Raw genomic sequence first — 20,122 nt, 5'->3', positions numbered from 1 at the left:
CCAACGTTTAGAGATGGAGCAACACTCGGGGAGCAAAGAACTCCAACGAACGGACGTCTACTTTACAAGGATGTATTGCTTTATTCAATGCATGGACACAGAAACAGTTCAACCGCTCGATTACAGACCGCAGTCAATACAGTAAAGAAAGAAATGTGTCTGTTTAATGTAAACTTGCATGGAGCTCGTTTGTCAGCCACTGACTGACTGAATGCTGAAACGTGGTCTAACGTTACATGCACCACCAGGGATAAGGCCTTGCCTATAAGCATTCCCCAGCTGGCAAAAACGGAACCTCCCTGCCTATTCCTCACCATGGAAGAACGGAACCTACCTTTTTTTAAAAAAAAGAAAGCCACAGCAGCAGCCAACTAGATTTTGGTAGGCCGCTGTCTCCCCCTTGTGTGCTGCATAAAAAATGCACTCCACTAAAAATAACAATGATCCACGAAATAGAGCGTATGGAGAGAACGAGGCTTCTAGATGAGCCGTCAGGCTATGATAAATTGTATCACACCTGGGCGATATGGATAGATGCCCGGAGCTCACCCCTATTTACCAAGTGGTTACAGACAGGGACATGTGAGTAACACGTTTAAACCACAATTGTAAAGAGAAACAACAATTCCGGAGCCCGCCCCCCCCCCCCCCCTTTTTGTTTTATTTTCTCTTTCTCCCGTGTCATAGATACCTACCCCCCCTTACCACTCCCCCCCCCCCCTTACCCTCCCCTCATTCCCCTGTTTGTAGACCTTATAAAATATCACAGACAAACATGATATAGTTCAACTCGAAATTGATTTATTAAGTTTCATTGTCAAAGTTATTTTTACATTGCTTTGAGATAAGGCAAAAGTTTCCCCCCCTCCATGAAACCAATAAAACCTATATTGAATAAAATAAAAATGATGCAGTTACCGGTAGTTCTGCAGCTTCTTGGTGGAAATAAAGACCATCTCCCGTCTCCCAGCTGCAGCAGAGACTGACTGAAATGGCTGCCAAGCCCGGTATTAATGCTTCTAAATTGATGACATCACAAAGGAGTGACATCGTCAGCCTTCCAAACACCTGGCTCAATTGCATACAGTATGTATGTATGTATGCATGTATGTGAGTCTATCTATCTATCTATCTATCTATCTATCTATCTATCTATCTATCTTTATTAATTATGTAGAATATAGATATGGATTATTTCTAATTTACAGATTTTGTAGATATAGATTAAAGATAGATTTAAGATTGTATGTGTGTGTGTATATGTGTGTATGTGTGTGTGTGTGTGTGTGTGTGTGTGTGTGTATGTATGTATGTATGTATGTATGTATGTATATATATATATATAATGTATATATGTAAAAAAAATATAAAATCTGTAGTTATATATGTATGTATGTATGTATGTATGTATGGCGGGCGGGCAAAAAAGGCCTGCTGTATGTTTTTAAGTTCTTCGGATGACCATGCCGCTCTAATATTCTCCTTACTAGGGTCTACTAATGCTGGCCCAGGGGAAGGCAATAAAGCCCTATGGGGCCGAAGCCAATTTCCCTTATTTTAGGTAAAAAGTTTCCATCCGTCCCTACTCGAAATGCGGCTGGCCGAAGAGATCCCTCCAACCGACCGGCCGACGCACCTTCAGAGACAAACTAGTGCTTGCTTCTAGTGTCATCGCCGGCTTAACCCTCGTTTGTAGGGAGCTGACGAGTCCTGCAGCAGCAGGCTCTGCAAGCCTAGGATGCGTGAGCACGGTGCAAGAGGAAGGACTGAGGGTGTGAGGCTGGGCGCGGTTGAGAAGGCGTGGGGCGGGGCTATGGAAAGTTTTAATAGCTCTCCCAGCTGCCTGGGTGCATTGTGGGTGCGCCCAGAGTGCTGGCTGAGCGTGTTGCCTCAAGCCTTGGAAGTGGAGTTGGGCGGACCGGGCTACAGGTGAAACCCATTTCGGGTTATCGCTTCTCGGCCTTTTGGCTAAGATCAAGTGTAGTATCTGTTCTTATCAGTTTAATATCTGATACGTCCCCTATCTGGGGACCATATATTAAATGGATTTTTAGAACAGGGAGCTGGAAAAAGAGCTTGCTCTGTCCACTTCACGCATTGACCTGGTATTGCAGTACCTCCAGGACCGGTGCACCCCCTTTCCTACAGCAGTTTCCAAAAGCAGAAAAACAAAACTGACGAGCAAGAGGTGCAGCGCAGCTGTGGCGGCTGCTGCTACCACCACCCAAGCACTTTGATTGACACTCAGCCCGTCTGCTCGCAACATTGTATCCACTGAGCAGCTGCGTCTGCCAGAGTGTGCACAGCACAGGTACAACTGGAAGCAAAACAACACACACACCAGTTCATATGGCAGCCGCACTCTATAGTTCGTACCTACCGCTGCGCTAATAGCCAAGTTGGAAACATCGGGCAGGCACAGCGTATCCTGGCAGCCTGCGTCTGTATGCTTCACGTATTCGGGTCATGGGTGTATGTGCAGGGGGCCCGGAGCCCCAGGGGGCCCATAAAGTCTCTCTTCCCCACATTGTAAACCAATGCTATCAATGAAGCTTTATAGTTTGGGGGCCCAGTTCCAGACTTTGTACTCGGGCCCCGCAGCTTCAAGTTACACCTCCAGATCAGGATAATGCTAGGCCATTCCAACCAGCCTGTGTGTGTGACCTGCAGTCGCTGGTAGTCGAAAAGCGGCCGGCCCCGGATGCGCGCTTCAGAGTGGACAGACAGCAGCGGACCCCCAATCACACAGGCCCAAGGCTTGCTATGTAGCACGGAATACCTCATTGGACTGCAGCACTCCACGCGGGCTGAGATACACGCTCCACGTGGGATGGGCAGTATTCGTCCATGAAGATCCAGGCCAACGTTTAGAGATGGAGCAACACTCGGGGAGCAAAGAACTCCAACGAACGGACGTCTACTTTACAAGGATGTATTGCTTTATTCAATGCATGGACACAGAAACAGTTCAACCGCTCGATTACAGACCGCAGTCAATACAGTAAAGAAAGAAATGTGTCTGTTTAATGTAAACTTGCATGGAGCTCGTTTGTCAGCCACTGACTGACTGAATGCTGAAACGTGGTCTAACGTTACATGCACCACCAGGGATAAGGCCTTGCCTATAAGCATTCCCCAGCTGGCAAAAACGGAACCTCCCTGCCTATTCCTCACCATGGAAGAACGGAACCTACCTTTTTTTAAAAAAAAGAAAGCCACAGCAGCAGCCAACTAGATTTTGGTAGGCCGCTGTCTCCCCCTTGTGTGCTGCATAAAAAATGCACTCCACTAAAAATAACAATGATCCACGAAATAGAGCGTATGGAGAGAACGAGGCTTCTAGATGAGCCGTCAGGCTATGATAAATTGTATCACACCTGGGCGATATGGATAGATGCCCGGAGCTCACCCCTATTTACCAAGTGGTTACAGACAGGGACATGTGAGTAACACGTTTAAACCACAATTGTAAAGAGAAACAACAATTCCGGAGCCCGCCCCCCCCCCCCTTTTTGTTTTATTTTCTCTTTCTCCCGTGTCATAGATACCTACCCCCCCTTACCACTCCCCCCCCCCCCTTACCCTCCCCTCATTCCCCTGTTTGTAGACCTTATAAAATATCACAGACAAACATGATATAGTTCAACTCGAAATTGATTTATTAAGTTTCATTGTCAAAGTTATTTTTACATTGCTTTGAGATAAGGCAAAAGTTTCCCCCCCTCCATGAAACCAATAAAACCTATATTGAATAAAATAAAAATGATGCAGTTACCGGTAGTTCTGCAGCTTCTTGGTGGAAATAAAGACCATCTCCCGTCTCCCAGCTGCAGCAGAGACTGACTGAAATGGCTGCCAAGCCCGGTATTAATGCTTCTAAATTGATGACATCACAAAGGAGTGACATCGTCAGCCTTCCAAACACCTGGCTCAATTGCATACAGTATGTATGTATGTATGCATGTATGTGAGTCTATCTATCTATCTATCTATCTATCTATCTATCTATCTATCTATCTTTATTAATTATGTAGAATATAGATATGGATTATTTCTAATTTACAGATTTTGTAGATATAGATTAAAGATAGATTTAAGATTGTATGTGTGTGTGTATATGTGTGTATGTGTGTGTGTGTGTGTGTGTGTGTGTGTGTGTGTATGTATGTATGTATGTATGTATGTATGTATATATATATATATAATGTATATATGTAAAAAAAATATAAAATCTGTAGGTATGTATGTATGTATGGCGGGCGGGCAAAAAAGGCCTGCTGTATGTTTTTAAGTTCTTCGGATGACCATGCCGCTCTAATATTCTCCTTACTAGGGTCTACTAATGCTGGCCCAGGGGAAGGCAATAAAGCCCTATGGGGCCGAAGCCAATTTCCCTTATTTTAGGTAAAAAGTTTCCATCCGTCCCTACTCGAAATGCGGCTGGCCGAAGAGATCCCTCCAACCGACCGGCCGACGCACCTTCAGAGACAAACTAGTGCTTGCTTCTAGTGTCATCGCCGGCTTAACCCTCGTTTGTAGGGAGCTGACGAGTCCTGCAGCAGCAGGCTCTGCAAGCCTAGGATGCGTGAGCACGGTGCAAGAGGAAGGACTGAGGGTGTGAGGCTGGGCGCGGTTGAGAAGGCGTGGGGCGGGGCTATGGAAAGTTTTAATAGCTCTCCCAGCTGCCTGGGTGCATTGTGGGTGCGCCCAGAGTGCTGGCTGAGCGTGTTGCCTCAAGCCTTGGAAGTGGAGTTGGGCGGACCGGGCTACAGGTGAAACCCATTTCGGGTTATCGCTTCTCGGCCTTTTGGCTAAGATCAAGTGTAGTATCTGTTCTTATCAGTTTAATATCTGATACGTCCCCTATCTGGGGACCATATATTAAATGGATTTTTAGAACAGGGAGCTGGAAAAAGAGCTTGCTCTGTCCACTCCACGCATTGACCTGGTATTGCAGTACCTCCAGGACCGGTGCACCCCCTTTCCTACAGCAGTTTCCAAAAGCAGAAAAACAAAACTGACGAGCAAGAGGTGCAGCGCAGCTGTGGCGGCTGCTGCTACCACCACCCAAGCACTTTGATTGACACTCAGCCCGTCTGCTCGCAACACTGTATCCACTGAGCAGCTGCGTCTGCCAGAGTGTGCACAGCACAGGTACAACTGGAAGCAAAACAACACACACACCAGTTCATATGGCAGCCGCACTCTATAGTTCGTACCTACCGCTGCGCTAATAGCCAAGTTGGAAACATCGGGCAGGCACAGCGTATCCTGGCAGCCTGCGTCTGTATGCTTCACGTATTCGGGTCATGGGTGTATGTGCAGGGGGCCCGGAGCCCCAGGGGGCCCATAAAGTCTCTCTTCCCCACATTGTAAACCAATGCTATCAATGAAGCTTTATAGTTTGGGGGCCCAGTTCCAGACTTTGTACTCGGGCCCCGCAGCTTCAAGTTACACCTCCAGATCAGGATAATGCTAGGCCATTCCAACCAGCCTGTGTGTGTGACCTGCAGTCGCTGGTAGTCGAAAAGCGGCCGGCCCCGGATGCGCGCTTCAGAGTGGACAGACAGCAGCGGACCCCCAATCACACAGGCCCAAGGCTTGCTATGTAGCACGGAATACCTCATTGGACTGCAGCACTCCACGCGGGCTGAGATACACGCTCCACGTGGGATGGGCAGTATTCGTCCATGAAGATCCAGGCCAACGTTTAGAGATGGAGCAACACTCGGGGAGCAAAGAACTCCAACGAACGGACGTCTACTTTACAAGGATGTATTGCTTTATTCAATGCATGGACACAGAAACAGTTCAACCGCTCGATTACAGACCGCAGTCAATACAGTAAAGAAAGAAATGTGTCTGTTTAATGTAAACTTGCATGGAGCTCGTTTGTCAGCCACTGACTGACTGAATGCTGAAACGTGGTCTAACGTTACATGCACCACCAGGGATAAGGCCTTGCCTATAAGCATTCCCCAGCTGGCAAAAACGGAACCTCCCTGCCTATTCCTCACCATGGAAGAACGGAACCTACCTTTTTTTAAAAAAAAGAAAGCCACAGCAGCAGCCAACTAGATTTTGGTAGGCCGCTGTCTCCCCCTTGTGTGCTGCATAAAAAATGCACTCCACTAAAAATAACAATGATCCACGAAATAGAGCGTATGGAGAGAACGAGGCTTCTAGATGAGCCGTCAGGCTATGATAAATTGTATCACACCTGGGCGATATGGATAGATGCCCGGAGCTCACCCCTATTTACCAAGTGGTTACAGACAGGGACATGTGAGTAACACGTTTAAACCACAATTGTAAAGAGAAACAACAATTCCGGAGCCCGCCCCCCCCCCCCCCTTTTTGTTTTATTTTCTCTTTCTCCCGTGTCATAGATACCTACCCTCCCTTACCACTCCCCCCCCCCTTACCCTCCCCTCATTCCCCTGTTTGTAGACCTTATAAAATATCACAGACAAACATGATATAGTTCAACTCGAAATTGATTTATTAAGTTTCATTGTCAAAGTTATTTTTACATTGCTTTGAGATAAGGCAAAAGTTTCCCCCCCTCCATGAAACCAATAAAACCTATATTGAATAAAATAAAAATGATGCAGTTACCGGTAGTTCTGCAGCTTCTTGGTGGAAATAAAGACCATCTCCCGTCTCCCAGCTGCAGCAGAGACTGACTGAAATGGCTGCCAAGCCCGGTATTAATGCTTCTAAATTGATGACATCACAAAGGAGTGACATCGTCAGCCTTCCAAACACCTGGCTCAATTGCATACAGTATGTATGTATGTATGCATGTATGTGAGTCTATCTATCTATCTATCTATCTATCTATCTATCTATCTATCTATCTTTATTAATTATGTAGAATATAGATATGGATTATTTCTAATTTACAGATTTTGTAGATATAGATTAAAGATAGATTTAAGATTGTATGTGTGTGTGTATATGTGTGTATGTGTGTGTGTGTGTGTGTGTGTGTGTGTGTGTGTGTGTATGTATGTATGTATGTATGTATATATATATATATAATGTATATATGTAAAAAAAATATAAAATCTGTAGGTATGTATGTATGTATGGCGGGCGGGCAAAAAAGGCCTGCTGTATGTTTTTAAGTTCTTCGGATGACCATGCCGCTCTAATATTCTCCTTACTAGGGTCTACTAATGCTGGCCCAGGGGAAGGCAATAAAGCCCTATGGGGCCGAAGCCAATTTCCCTTATTTTAGGTAAAAAGTTTCCATCCGTCCCTACTCGAAATGCGGCTGGCCGAAGAGATCCCTCCAACCGACCGGCCGACGCACCTTCAGAGACAAACTAGTGCTTGCTTCTAGTGTCATCGCCGGCTTAACCCTCGTTTGTAGGGAGCTGACGAGTCCTGCAGCAGCAGGCTCTGCAAGCCTAGGATGCGTGAGCACGGTGCAAGAGGAAGGACTGAGGGTGTGAGGCTGGGCGCGGTTGAGAAGGCGTGGGGCGGGGCTATGGAAAGTTTTAATAGCTCTCCCAGCTGCCTGGGTGCATTGTGGGTGCGCCCAGAGTGCTGACTGAGCGTGTTGCCTCAAGCCTTGGAAGTGGAGTTGGGCGGACCGGGCTACAGGTGAAACCCATTTCGGGTTATCGCTTCTCGGCCTTTTGGCTAAGATCAAGTGTAGTATCTGTTCTTATCAGTTTAATATCTGATACGTCCCCTATCTGGGGACCATATATTAAATGGATTTTTAGAACAGGGAGCTGGAAAAAGAGCTTGCTCTGTCCACTCCACGCATTGACCTGGTATTGCAGTACCTCCAGGACCGGTGCACCCCCTTTCCTACAGCAGTTTCCAAAAGCAGAAAAACAAAACTGACGAGCAAGAGGTGCAGCGCAGCTGTGGCGGCTGCTGCTACCACCACCCAAGCACTTTGATTGACACTCAGCCCGTCTGCTCGCAACATTGTATCCACTGAGCAGCTGCGTCTGCCAGAGTGTGCACAGCACAGGTACAACTGGAAGCAAAACAACACACACACCAGTTCATATGGCAGCCGCACTCTATAGTTCGTACCTACCGCTGCGCTAATAGCCAAGTTGGAAACATCGGGCAGGCACAGCGTATCCTGGCAGCCTGCGTCTGTATGCTTCACGTATTCGGGTCATGGGTGTATGTGCAGGGGGCCCGGAGCCCCAGGGGGCCCATAAAGTCTCTCTTCCCCACATTGTAAACCAATGCTATCAATGAAGCTTTATAGTTTGGGGGCCCAGTTCCAGACTTTGTACTCGGGCCCCGCAGCTTCAAGTTACACCTCCAGATCAGGATAATGCTAGGCCATTCCAACCAGCCTGTGTGTGTGACCTGCAGTCGCTGGTAGTCGAAAAGCGGCCGGCCCCGGATGCGCGCTTCAGAGTGGACAGACAGCAGCGGACCCCCAATCACACAGGCCCAAGGCTTGCTATGTAGCACGGAATACCTCATTGGACTGCAGCACTCCACGCGGGCTGAGATACACGCTCCACGTGGGATGGGCAGTATTCGTCCATGAAGATCCAGGCCAACGTTTAGAGATGGAGCAACACTCGGGGAGCAAAGAACTCCAACGAACGGACGTCTACTTTACAAGGATGTATTGCTTTATTCAATGCATGGACACAGAAACAGTTCAACCGCTCGATTACAGACCGCAGTCAATACAGTAAAGAAAGAAATGTGTCTGTTTAATGTAAACTTGCATGGAGCTCGTTTGTCAGCCACTGACTGACTGAATGCTGAAACGTGGTCTAACGTTACATGCACCACCAGGGATAAGGCCTTGCCTATAAGCATTCCCCAGCTGGCAAAAACGGAACCTCCCTGCCTATTCCTCACCATGGAAGAACGGAACCTACCTTTTTTTAAAAAAAAGAAAGCCACAGCAGCAGCCAACTAGATTTTGGTAGGCCGCTGTCTCCCCCTTGTGTGCTGCATAAAAAATGCACTCCACTAAAAATAACAATGATCCACGAAATAGAGCGTATGGAGAGAACGAGGCTTCTAGATGAGCCGTCAGGCTATGATAAATTGTATCACACCTGGGCGATATGGATAGATGCCCGGAGCTCACCCCTATTTACCAAGTGGTTACAGACAGGGACATGTGAGTAACACGTTTAAACCACAATTGTAAAGAGAAACAACAATTCCGGAGCCCGCCCCCCCCCCCCCCCTTTTTGTTTTATTTTCTCTTTCTCCCGTGTCATAGATACCTACCCTCCCTTACCACTCCCCCCCCCCCTTACCCTCCCCTCATTCCCCTGTTTGTAGACCTTATAAAATATCACAGACAAACATGATATAGTTCAACTCGAAATTGATTTATTAAGTTTCATTGTCAAAGTTATTTTTACATTGCTTTGAGATAAGGCAAAAGTTTCCCCCCCTCCATGAAACCAATAAAACCTATATTGAATAAAATAAAAATGATGCAGTTACCGGTAGTTCTGCAGCTTCTTGGTGGAAATAAAGACCATCTCCCGTCTCCCAGCTGCAGCAGAGACTGACTGAAATGGCTGCCAAGCCCGGTATTAATGCTTCTAAATTGATGACATCACAAAGGAGTGACATCGTCAGCCTTCCAAACACCTGGCTCAATTGCATACAGTATGTATGTATGTATGCATGTATGTGAGTCTATCTATCTATCTATCTATCTATCTATCTATCTATCTATCTTTATTAATTATGTAGAATATAGATATGGATTATTTCTAATTTACAGATTTTGTAGATATAGATTAAAGATAGATTTAAGATTGTATGTGTGTGTGTATATGTGTGTATGTGTGTGTGTGTGTGTGTGTGTGTGTGTGTGTGTGTATGTATGTATGTATGTATGTATGTATATATATATATATAATGTATATATGTAAAAAAAATATAAAATCTGTAGGTATGTATGTATGTATGGCGGGCGGGCAAAAAAGGCCTGCTGTATGTTTTTAAGTTCTTCGGATGACCATGCCGCTCTAATATTCTCCTTACTAGGGTCTACTAATGCTGGCCCAGGGGAAGGCAATAAAGCCCTATGGGGCCGAAGCCAATTTCCCTTATTTTAGGTAAAAAGTTTCCATCCGTCCCTACTCGAAATGCGGCTGGCCGAAGAGATCCCTCCAACCGACCGGCCGACGCACCTTCAGAGACAAACTAGTGCTTGCTTCTAGTGTCATCGCCGGCTTAACCCTCGTTTGTAGGGAGCTGACGAGTCCTGCAGCAGCAGGCTCTGCAAGCCTAGGATGCGTGAGCACGGTGCAAGAGGAAGGACTGAGGGTGTGAGGCTGGGCGCGGTTGAGAAGGCGTGGGGCGGGGCTATGGAAAGTTTTAATAGCTCTCCCAGCTGCCTGGGTGCATTGTGGGTGCGCCCAGAGTGCTGGCTGAGCGTGTTGCCTCAAGCCTTGGAAGTGGAGTTGGGCGGACCGGGCTACAGGTGAAACCCATTTCGGGTTATCGCTTCTCGGCCTTTTGGCTAAGATCAAGTGTACCTGGTACAGGCGGTCTTAGTCAGAAGGTATCTCAGGCACCCCTCTCCTCGGCCTGGCGGGATCGCCCACTTCGGTGGGCTAAACCCGCCTGCTGCTATTGGGGAGAGGGACTAGTCCTCGAGTAAACGAGTTGCGATCCCCCTTGCCCGCTTGGCCCTGTGCCAAGTGAGGATACAGTTTACAACTGCGGAGTTGTAAGGCGTTTTGGGCGAAAGGAGTCATGGGTGCGGACCCTGACTCTATACCGGCGTATGCCCGGATACAGAATACCATCCGTGTAATTTTTACTGAGGAAGCGGCGGGTACACGTGGCCTGCGTTATGTGGTAGAGGACGTGCTCATGGGCGTTTTCAATATCCAGAAGCGAGAAATACTGGCAATACAGGACTACCCCAAGCGTAGGACTTATGATGTTACCTTTACGCAGAAAGGTATTTTCAGTGATTTAATCAATGCGATTCCTACTAAACAAGATCCACGGCTTGAGGGTGTCCAGTTGGTTGAGCACGTCCTAGATGTGACCAAGCTTGTAGTGATTAAGATGTATTCTCCCTACGCTGACCAAAAAGAAGTGGAAGCCTTCTTACATGGTTTTTTCAAATCGGTCAAGTGTATGGGAAAGATAATGAACGAGCTTGGTATTTGGACATCTAAATGGAGGTTCCAGGTCACGTGTATTAAGGACCCTGGGTGCCCAGGGGGTCTCAAATTACCGCCTGCTCGTTTTAAACTGGGTAACGTGAGTGGCGACCTCTATTTTGCGGGAATGCCTGATTTTTGCCGCAACTGTAAAAAATATGGCCATGACAAAGACAGTTGCGGCGTCACCTGCAGGAATTGTGAAGGCTCAGATCACGAAACCAATCAGTGTCCTATGGCGAAAAAATGTCATCTATGCGGCAGAGTTGGTCACCTCTTTTATGCTTGTCCCCATAGGCCACGAAATACGGAGCAGCGAGGGCAGCCAAGGAAGCCAGCAGACCAAACCGCACCCCCCCAAGGAGAGGAACAGGAGGACATGGACACTGCCAGCAGACCCCCCCAAAATGAGGAAGGAACATCCAAAGAGCAGCGGCGTAGCAAGAGGAGGGCTACGGATCGGCCGATGGACATCCCATCCCAGAAATCTGGGTCAGAGGGGAAGTCCGATGAAGCTGGTCCTAGCCCGCAGGAGACGCCGGCTGCGAGGGTACCCGAGGCAGAAGACCCCGGGGGTGACGCAGCAGCAATGAAAAGGCGGAAAGGCTCGAAGGCCACCCTGTACTCGGAGGTGGTACGGGGGGGACCCAAGGAAGTACCTGCTGACGCAGCGAAACCGGACGGTCCCCCCAAGGTGCCAACCACCAGTGCCCCTCCCCCTCCCTGCCAGGTGGGGGACCCCAGGGCAACCTCCGAGGTGGTGGCGGCGAGCCGAGTACCCACCCCTGCAGAGGGGAAAAGTGAACGGCAGAAGGCCGATATGTCGACCCCTGGGGTAAGCACATTACCAATGTCATCGATATGGGATCTGTCTGACATTCCTGCCTCGGGTGTCCCAGGGGGGCAGCTGAGTGATGGGAGTTCCTCTCCAGCATCGTCCTTGTTTACTGTAGATTCGGATGCGGGGGGGTATGAGAGCTCCAGCGGGGTCTCTGGCGTAGCCGGAGAGTGTGGTTTTTAAGTTGAACATCGTGAGCGTATTCCAAGACATCTACGCACACACTCAATGATGGCGGACCTTTCATGTCTCACTTTTAACGTAAGAAGCATCGAGAGCAAAGTGAGACGGGCTGCCCTGTTCAACTACTTAACCATTTTTGCTGCTTCCGTATTCTTCCTGCAGGAATGCGGCATCCCGCACAAATCCCAATACAAAAAGTACGAGAAGGATTGGGTACATGGGCCATCAGTCTGGTCTGGATCTAACGAATCCAGATCAGCAGGGGTCGCCATTCTTTTTAAAGGGAACGTTTTTATTGAAAATTTTTATGAAATTTTACCAGGCAGAATTTTATTGGTCAGAGCTTTTATCAACGGTATTAAATGTCAGTTTTTAAATTTTTACGGTTCTCCGGAAAAGAAGGTGAGAGCAGAAATGTTGGAGATTTTACCCCTTTTTATTAACAGTTCTTATCCCCTTATTTTAGCTGGAGATTTTAATTGTGTTTTAAGGGGGGAACGCCGGTTCTCTAACTCCGTAAGCAGGAACTACGATAAAACCTCCAATATGCTGAAGAACCTCGTCACAGACCACCTGCTTACGGATGTTTTTAAGACCTGTAACCCGCTTTTACCTGAAGAGGCCGGCGTGACCTGGAGCAACACCACCTGCAGCTCCAGGATCGATTTTATCTTCTGCTCTCACCAGGTACAACCTTTTAGATCTGATGTTTTTAATAATACCCTCTCTGACCACAAGGTTTTATTTTTTAAAGCAAACCTTGGAGAAAGAAGGAGAACCAGTAATGCCTGGAAGATGAACGTGTCCCTTCTACAAGATCCGCAGATTTTATCTGATTTTATTACTTTTTTTAAAGAATGCAGACGGGTAAGAGATCCCAACATTCCCACCAGCCAGTGGTGGGAAAAGATGAAAATCAAGATCAAGGACTATTTTATCCAGGTTGGGATCTCCAGAGCCAAAGAAAAACGGGCTTTTTATTCCAATCTAAATACCCGTCTGCAGACCCTGTACAAGATGAAAGAGCACGGTATAGAGGTAACTAAGGAAGTAATGGACGCCAAGAAAGATATCGCCAAATGCCTGGAGCAGAGAGGTAAAGAAATAATATTCCGTTCTAGAGTCAAGCACCTCGAAGAGAATGAGACCTGCTCCAGGTATTTTTTTAAGAAAGTTACCGAGAGAAAATGTATTTTAAATGAACTCGATGGAATTACCGACGTACAGGGTCTTTTAGGAAAAGTACATGGTTTTTATGCGGATCTTTTTAACACTAAAAGTGTGGATATAAGTTTTATGGAAGACTCATTAAAGGAGATCACGGATGTTTTAGACCCTGTCTCCCAGAGCCTTTTATTACGTGATATTTCGGAGCAGGAGATTTTAGATACCATCCGTAGTTTTAAACCAGGCAAGGTGCCTGGTCCGGACGGTATACCCATCGAGTTTTATGTCACGTTTTACGGAATTTTAAAAGAGGATTTTTATTCTCTTTTTAGCGAGATTTTTAATTCCAAGAGCCTCCCAGGGTCATGGCGGAAGGGTGAGGTGTCTCTGTTATACAAGAAAGGGGATAAGACTGATATAAAAAACTGGAGACCCATCACCCTTCTAAACGCCGATTATAAGATCATGGCTAAAATCTGCGCCAACAGACTTAAAGAAATCATACATAAAATTATACACACCAATCAAGTCTGTGGCGTCCCTGGGAGGGCTATACACGAAAATCTTAACCTTTTAAAAGACTGCATCAGCGACACGAAGTCGAGGCATGGCAAAATGGCCATTTTATCCATAGATTTCGAGAAGGCCTTCGACAGAGTGTCGCATTTTTATCTTTTTAAGGTTTTAGAGAAGATGGGTATACCGGAAGGCTTTTTACTGTCTCTAAGAGCCTTTTATGATAACTGCACCAGCAAGATTTTAGTAAACGGTTTTAAGACGCAGGATGTCCTTTTAAAATCCGGGGTGAAGCAGGGGTGTCCCTTGTCCCCACTACTTTTTATCTGTGCACTGGAGCCTCTTTTATGCGCCATAAGGAAAGACAAGCAAGTTCGTGGAGTCCCCCTACCGGGTGGGGGGGGGTATCGAGGCCAAAGTAGTGGGGTACATGGATGATGTCGCTGTGCTGTGCAGGGACACCCTCTCAATTCAGAAAACCTTGAGGCAAATTCAGTATTTTTGTTGCTCCTCCGGTTTTAAGGTAAATTTTAATAAAAGCAACATTTTAAATATAGGAGATATGCTTTTAGCGGACATTCCTGTTCCTGTTTCTGAATCAGTGCAGATTTTAGGTGTCTCCTTTAATGAGTCAAACAATGGTTTTACCAGTTGGGACTTGGTGGCACAAAAAATAAACAAAAAACTGTGTATGTGGAGCATGCGGCAGCTGACGCTGGAGGGGAAGGTTTTAATTACAAAGATGATTATTTTACCGATTTTACTATACCTCAGTTTGGTGTTTCCCCCTCCAGACCGGCTGCTAAAGAAAATCACAAAAGCATGCTTCACCTTCCTATGGAACTCCAAGATGGAAAAACTTAGACGAGAAATAGTTTTAAAACCCAAACCCATGGGGGGGAAGGATTTCCCTGATTTTAAGGCTTTTCTTTTAACTAAGTTTTTTAGTATGTGTTTGAATGCTGTTTTTAAGAGTCATTATTGGTCTTACTTCGTCCGTTTTAATACAGGTTATTTTATGCGTAGACATAGGTGGTTTTCCACAGTTTTAAACTCCCCCTATTCTTTTAACCTGACAGACGAGTACAAGATTTTAGCAAAAACGGTGATTTTATATGATCTGAGTGGTAAGACCGTACAATATCTTTTAAATAGTAAAAAAACATATAAGGACATAAAGGAAAGTGGTTTTATGGCGCCTGCAGGGAATTTTAATGAAGAAAAAACAAAACAAATATGGAGAATGGTGAATGATAATTCTCTTTTTAATTCCCAGAAGGACCTTGCCTGGAGCTGCGTTCACGAGTGTCTTCCATGCCGGGCATTCCAGCATAGAAGAGGGCTGACCAACTCTGCCGCATGCCCAAGACCAGGATGCCGAGATGACGAGACGATACAACACCTGATGTGGACCTGTTACTTCGCCCAACTTATATGGACTAAAATAAGCCCTCTTCTACGTAAAATCACCCGGATTAAAGAGCTAAAGATGGAGACCGTGCTGTACGGATGCCTGGAGTGCCCCACATGGACCGAGAGGATAATGGCATGGAAGACCATCAACTGCGTGAAGGCGGCTCTATGGAAGGCCCGAAACATTTTACTGTTTAAACATGAGATTTTAACAGTGCAGGACGTTTTATCTATTGGTTTTAGCGAGATGTATGATTATTTTATAATAGATAAAAAGAACTTTCCGATTTTATCCAGAAAATGGCTTTTAAGTGAGTGGAGTTCCATATTGTGATGCCACCAAGTGCCCATTTTATGTGTATGTATATCTGTATTTTTAAAGAGTTTTTGTTTTAGAACATTTTAGGTTTTAAAATGTTTCTAAAGTGCATTTATTGGGTAAAACTCTTGATGTTTCAATAAAGTCACCCCACTAGTTGGGGATGTCAACTCAAAAAAAATCTGTTCTTATCAGTTTAATATCTGATACGTCCCCTATCTGGGGACCATATATTAAATGGATTTTTAGAACAGGGAGCTGGAAAAAGAGCTTGCTCTGTCCACTCCACGCATTGACCTGGTATTGCAGTACCTCCAGGACCGGTGCACCCCCTTTCCTACAGCAGTTTCCAAAAGCAGAAAAACAAAACTGACGAGCAAGAGGTGCAGCGCAGCTGTGGCGGCTGCTGCTACCACCACCCAAGCACTTTGATTGACACTCAGCCCGTCTGCTCGCAACATTGTATCCACTGAGCAGCTGCGTCTGCCAGAGTGTGCACAGCACAGGTACAACTGGAAGCAAAACAACACACACACCAGTTCATATGGCAGCCGCACTCTATAGTTCGTACCTACCGCTGCGCTAATAGCCAAGTTGGAAACATCGGGCAGGCACAGCGTATCCTGGCAGCCTGCGTCTGTATGCTTCACGTATTCGGGTCATGGGTGTATGTGCAGGGGGCCCGGAGCCCCAGGGGGCCCATAAAGTCTCTCTTCCCCACATTGTAAACCAATGCTATCAATGAAGCTTTATAGTTTGGGGGCCCAGTTCCAGACTTTGTACTCGGGCCCCGCAGCTTCAAGTTACACCTCCAGATCAGGATAATGCTAGGCCATTCCAACCAGCCTGTGTGTGTGACCTGCAGTCGCTGGTAGTCGAAAAGCGGCCGGCCCCGGATGCGCGCTTCAGAGTGGACAGACAGCAGCGGACCCCCAATCACACAGGCCCAAGGCTTGCTATGTAGCACGGAATACCTCATTGGACTGCAGCACTCCACGCGGGCTGAGATACACGCTCCACGTGGGATGGGCAGTATTCGTCCATGAAGATCCAGGCCAACGTTTAGAGATGGAGCAACACTCGGGGAGCAAAGAACTCCAACGAACGGACGTCTACTTTACAAGGATGTATTGCTTTATTCAATGCATGGACACAGAAACAGTTCAACCGCTCGATTACAGACCGCAGTCAATACAGTAAAGAAAGAAATGTGTCTGTTTAATGTAAACTTGCATGGAGCTCGTTTGTCAGCCACTGACTGACTGAATGCTGAAACGTGGTCTAACGTTACATGCACCACCAGGGATAAGGCCTTGCCTATAAGCATTCCCCAGCTGGCAAAAACGGAACCTCCCTGCCTATTCCTCACCATGGAAGAACGGAACCTACCTTTTTTTAAAAAAAAGAAAGCCACAGCAGCAGCCAACTAGATTTTGGTAGGCCGCTGTCTCCCCCTTGTGTGCTGCATAAAAAATGCACTCCACTAAAAATAACAATGATCCACGAAATAGAGCGTATGGAGAGAACGAGGCTTCTAGATGAGCCGTCAGGCTATGATAAATTGTATCACACCTGGGCGATATGGATAGATGCCCGGAGCTCACCCCTATTTACCAAGTGGTTACAGACAGGGACATGTGAGTAACACGTTTAAACCACAATTGTAAAGAGAAACAACAATTCCGGAGCCCGCCCCCCCCCCCCCCTTTTTGTTTTATTTTCTCTTTCTCCCGTGTCATAGATACCTACCCTCCCTTACCACTCCCCCCCCCCCTTACCCTCCCCTCATTCCCCTGTTTGTAGACCTTATAAAATATCACAGACAAACATGATATAGTTCAACTCGAAATTGATTTATTAAGTTTCATTGTCAAAGTTATTTTTACATTGCTTTGAGATAAGGCAAAAGTTTCCCCCCCTCCATGAAACCAATAAAACCTATATTGAATAAAATAAAAATGATGCAGTTACCGGTAGTTCTGCAGCTTCTTGGTGGAAATAAAGACCATCTCCCGTCTCCCAGCTGCAGCAGAGACTGACTGAAATGGCTGCCAAGCCCGGTATTAATGCTTCTAAATTGATGACATCACAAAGGAGTGACATCGTCAGCCTTCCAAACACCTGGCTCAATTGCATACAGTATGTATGTATGTATGCATGTATGTGAGTCTATCTATCTATCTATCTATCTATCTATCTATCTATCTATCTATCTATCTTTATTAATTATGTAGAATATAGATATGGATTATTTCTAATTTACAGATTTTGTAGATATAGATTAAAGATAGATTTAAGATTGTATGTGTGTGTGTATATGTGTGTATGTGTGTGTGTGTGTGTGTGTGTGTGTGTGTGTGTGTATGTATGTATGTATGTATGTATGTATATATATATATATAATGTATATATGTAAAAAAAATATAAAATCTGTAGGTATGTATGTATGTATGGCGGGCGGGCAAAAAAGGCCTGCTGTATGTTTTTAAGTTCTTCGGATGACCATGCCGCTCTAATATTCTCCTTACTAGGGTCTACTAATGCTGGCCCAGGGGAAGGCAATAAAGCCCTATGGGGCCGAAGCCAATTTCCCTTATTTTAGGTAAAAAGTTTCCATCCGTCCCTACTCGAAATGCGGCTGGCCGAAGAGATCCCTCCAACCGACCGGCCGACGCACCTTCAGAGACAAACTAGTGCTTGCTTCTAGTGTCATCGCCGGCTTAACCCTCGTTTGTAGGGAGCTGACGAGTCCTGCAGCAGCAGGCTCTGCAAGCCTAGGATGCGTGAGCACGGTGCAAGAGGAAGGACTGAGGGTGTGAGGCTGGGCGCGGTTGAGAAGGCGTGGGGCGGGGCTATGGAAAGTTTTAATAGCTCTCCCAGCTGCCTGGGTGCATTGTGGGTGCGCCCAGAGTGCTGGCTGAGCGTGTTGCCTCAAGCCTTGGAAGTGGAGTTGGGCGGACCGGGCTACAGGTGAAACCCATTTCGGGTTATCGCTTCTCGGCCTTTTGGCTAAGACCAAGTGTACCTGGTACAGGAAGTCTTAGCCGGAAGGTAACTCGGGTACCCCTCTCCTTTGCCTGGCGGGATCGCCCACTTCGGTGGGCTTCACCCGCCTGCTGCCATTAGGGAGAGGGATTAGTCCCAGAGTAAACGAGTTGCGATCCCCCTGCCTCTTCTGGTCTCCGGGCCAGAGGAGGGCACTTATTCCTAGGCGTCACAAGGCGGTTTGTGACACTATAGCTACAACATGGGTGAAAACCCAACCGAAATACCGGCTTATGCGCGGATAAAGAACACCGTACGTGTCTCTTTTACCAATAGTGCGGATACACGTGGCCTGAGGTATGTGGTCGAGGACGTGCTACAAGGAGTATTTAATGTACAAAAACGTGAGATTCTAGCGATCCAAGACTACCCCAAGCGACGGATCTATGACGTCACCCTAACTGAGACGGGCATCTTTCGAGACCTGGTTGCAGCCATACCGAGCAAAAAAGATCCGAAGCTTGCGGGTGTCTTGCTGGTCGAGCACGTCCTCGACATAACCAAACTCGTGGTGATTAAGATGTATTCACCCTACATTGACGTTAAAGAGGTTGAGGATTTCCTTCTACGCTATTTTAAATCCGTCAGATGTATGGGAAAGATAATGAACGAGTTTGGTATCTGGACCTCGAAGTGGCGTTTCCAGGCCACGTGTGTAAGTGACCCCAGTAAGCCGGGGGGAGTGATCTTGCCGCCAGCGCGTTTTAAATTGGGCAAAGTGAATGGCGACCTGTACTTTGCGGGAATGCCCGACTTCTGCAGGATTTGTTCACAATACGGTCACCATAAGGATTCCTGTGCGAGCACCTGTAAGAAGTGTGGGGGCACGGATCACGAAACTAGTCAATGTCAGAAAGGGAAAGGATGTTATTTTTGCGGCAGTGTTGGTCACCTCTACACGTTTTGCCCCCACAGAGCACAGAAGACGGAGCAGCAAGGGCGACCCGGACCCAAAGAGCAGCCAGGGCAGCCAGATGACCAAGCAGCACCCCCCCAGGGAGAGGAACCTGAGGAGATGGAGGTCTCCAGTGGACCCCCCCAGAGTGGTAAGGAGCAGCGGAGCATCAAAAGGAGGGTGAGTGACCGGCGGACAGGCTCTCCCTCCCGGGAAACCGGTAGAGGTAGTAGAGCCGGGGAAGCCGGTCCAGGCCCTCCGAAGATGCCCGCTCAAGCGGTGCCCGAGGTGGAGGACCCAGGGGGCACAGCGGCCGCAACGCAGAAACGGCGGAAAGGCTCAGGAGGCAAGCTTTATTCGGAGGTGGTGCAGGGGGGAACCCCGGAGATCCCGGCGAAGTCGGAGGACCCGGGGGAAGTACCCCCTGCTGTGTCATCCCAGAAGGCCCCTCCCCCTCCCGGCCAGGAGGGGGCGCGGGGTGCCACCTCCGAGGGCACAGAAACGCAAGTGAGCCAAGTACCCACCCCGGCGGAGGGGACAGAAATAAGCACGGGAGCCGGCCTGCTGGCCCCCTTGGAGTTTCCGGAAGGAATAGAATCGAT

General features: G+C 47.2%; 3 non-coding genes and 1 pseudogene across 3 annotated transcripts; all 4 read left to right on the top strand.

Moving 5' to 3' along the window:
- The first annotated feature begins 1,948 nt into the window (after positions 1 to 1,948).
- LOC136573830 (U2 spliceosomal RNA) lies at positions 1,949 to 2,139 on the top strand. The gene has a single exon (XR_010786048.1). It is a non-coding gene; the product is annotated as a U2 spliceosomal RNA (small nuclear RNA).
- A 2,652-nt stretch (positions 2,140 to 4,791) lies between these two features.
- LOC136573740 (U2 spliceosomal RNA) lies at positions 4,792 to 4,982 on the top strand. Its single transcript, XR_010785961.1, has one exon. It is a non-coding gene; the product is annotated as a U2 spliceosomal RNA (small nuclear RNA).
- A 2,648-nt stretch (positions 4,983 to 7,630) lies between these two features.
- On the top strand, positions 7,631 to 7,821 carry LOC136573739 (U2 spliceosomal RNA). The gene has a single exon (XR_010785960.1). It is a non-coding gene; the product is annotated as a U2 spliceosomal RNA (small nuclear RNA).
- Positions 7,822 to 15,733: 7,912 nt separating this feature from the next.
- On the top strand, positions 15,734 to 15,914 carry LOC136574012 (U2 spliceosomal RNA; annotated as a pseudogene).
- The last annotated feature ends 4,208 nt before the right edge of the window (positions 15,915 to 20,122 follow it).

This window comes from Eleutherodactylus coqui, chromosome 7, assembly GCF_035609145.1.
Source record: "Eleutherodactylus coqui strain aEleCoq1 chromosome 7, aEleCoq1.hap1, whole genome shotgun sequence".
NCBI classification, from domain to species: Eukaryota; Metazoa; Chordata; class Amphibia; order Anura; family Eleutherodactylidae; genus Eleutherodactylus; species Eleutherodactylus coqui.
The sequence above is the reverse complement of the archived record's forward strand: the minus strand, read 5'-3'. Positions and strand labels throughout refer to the sequence as shown.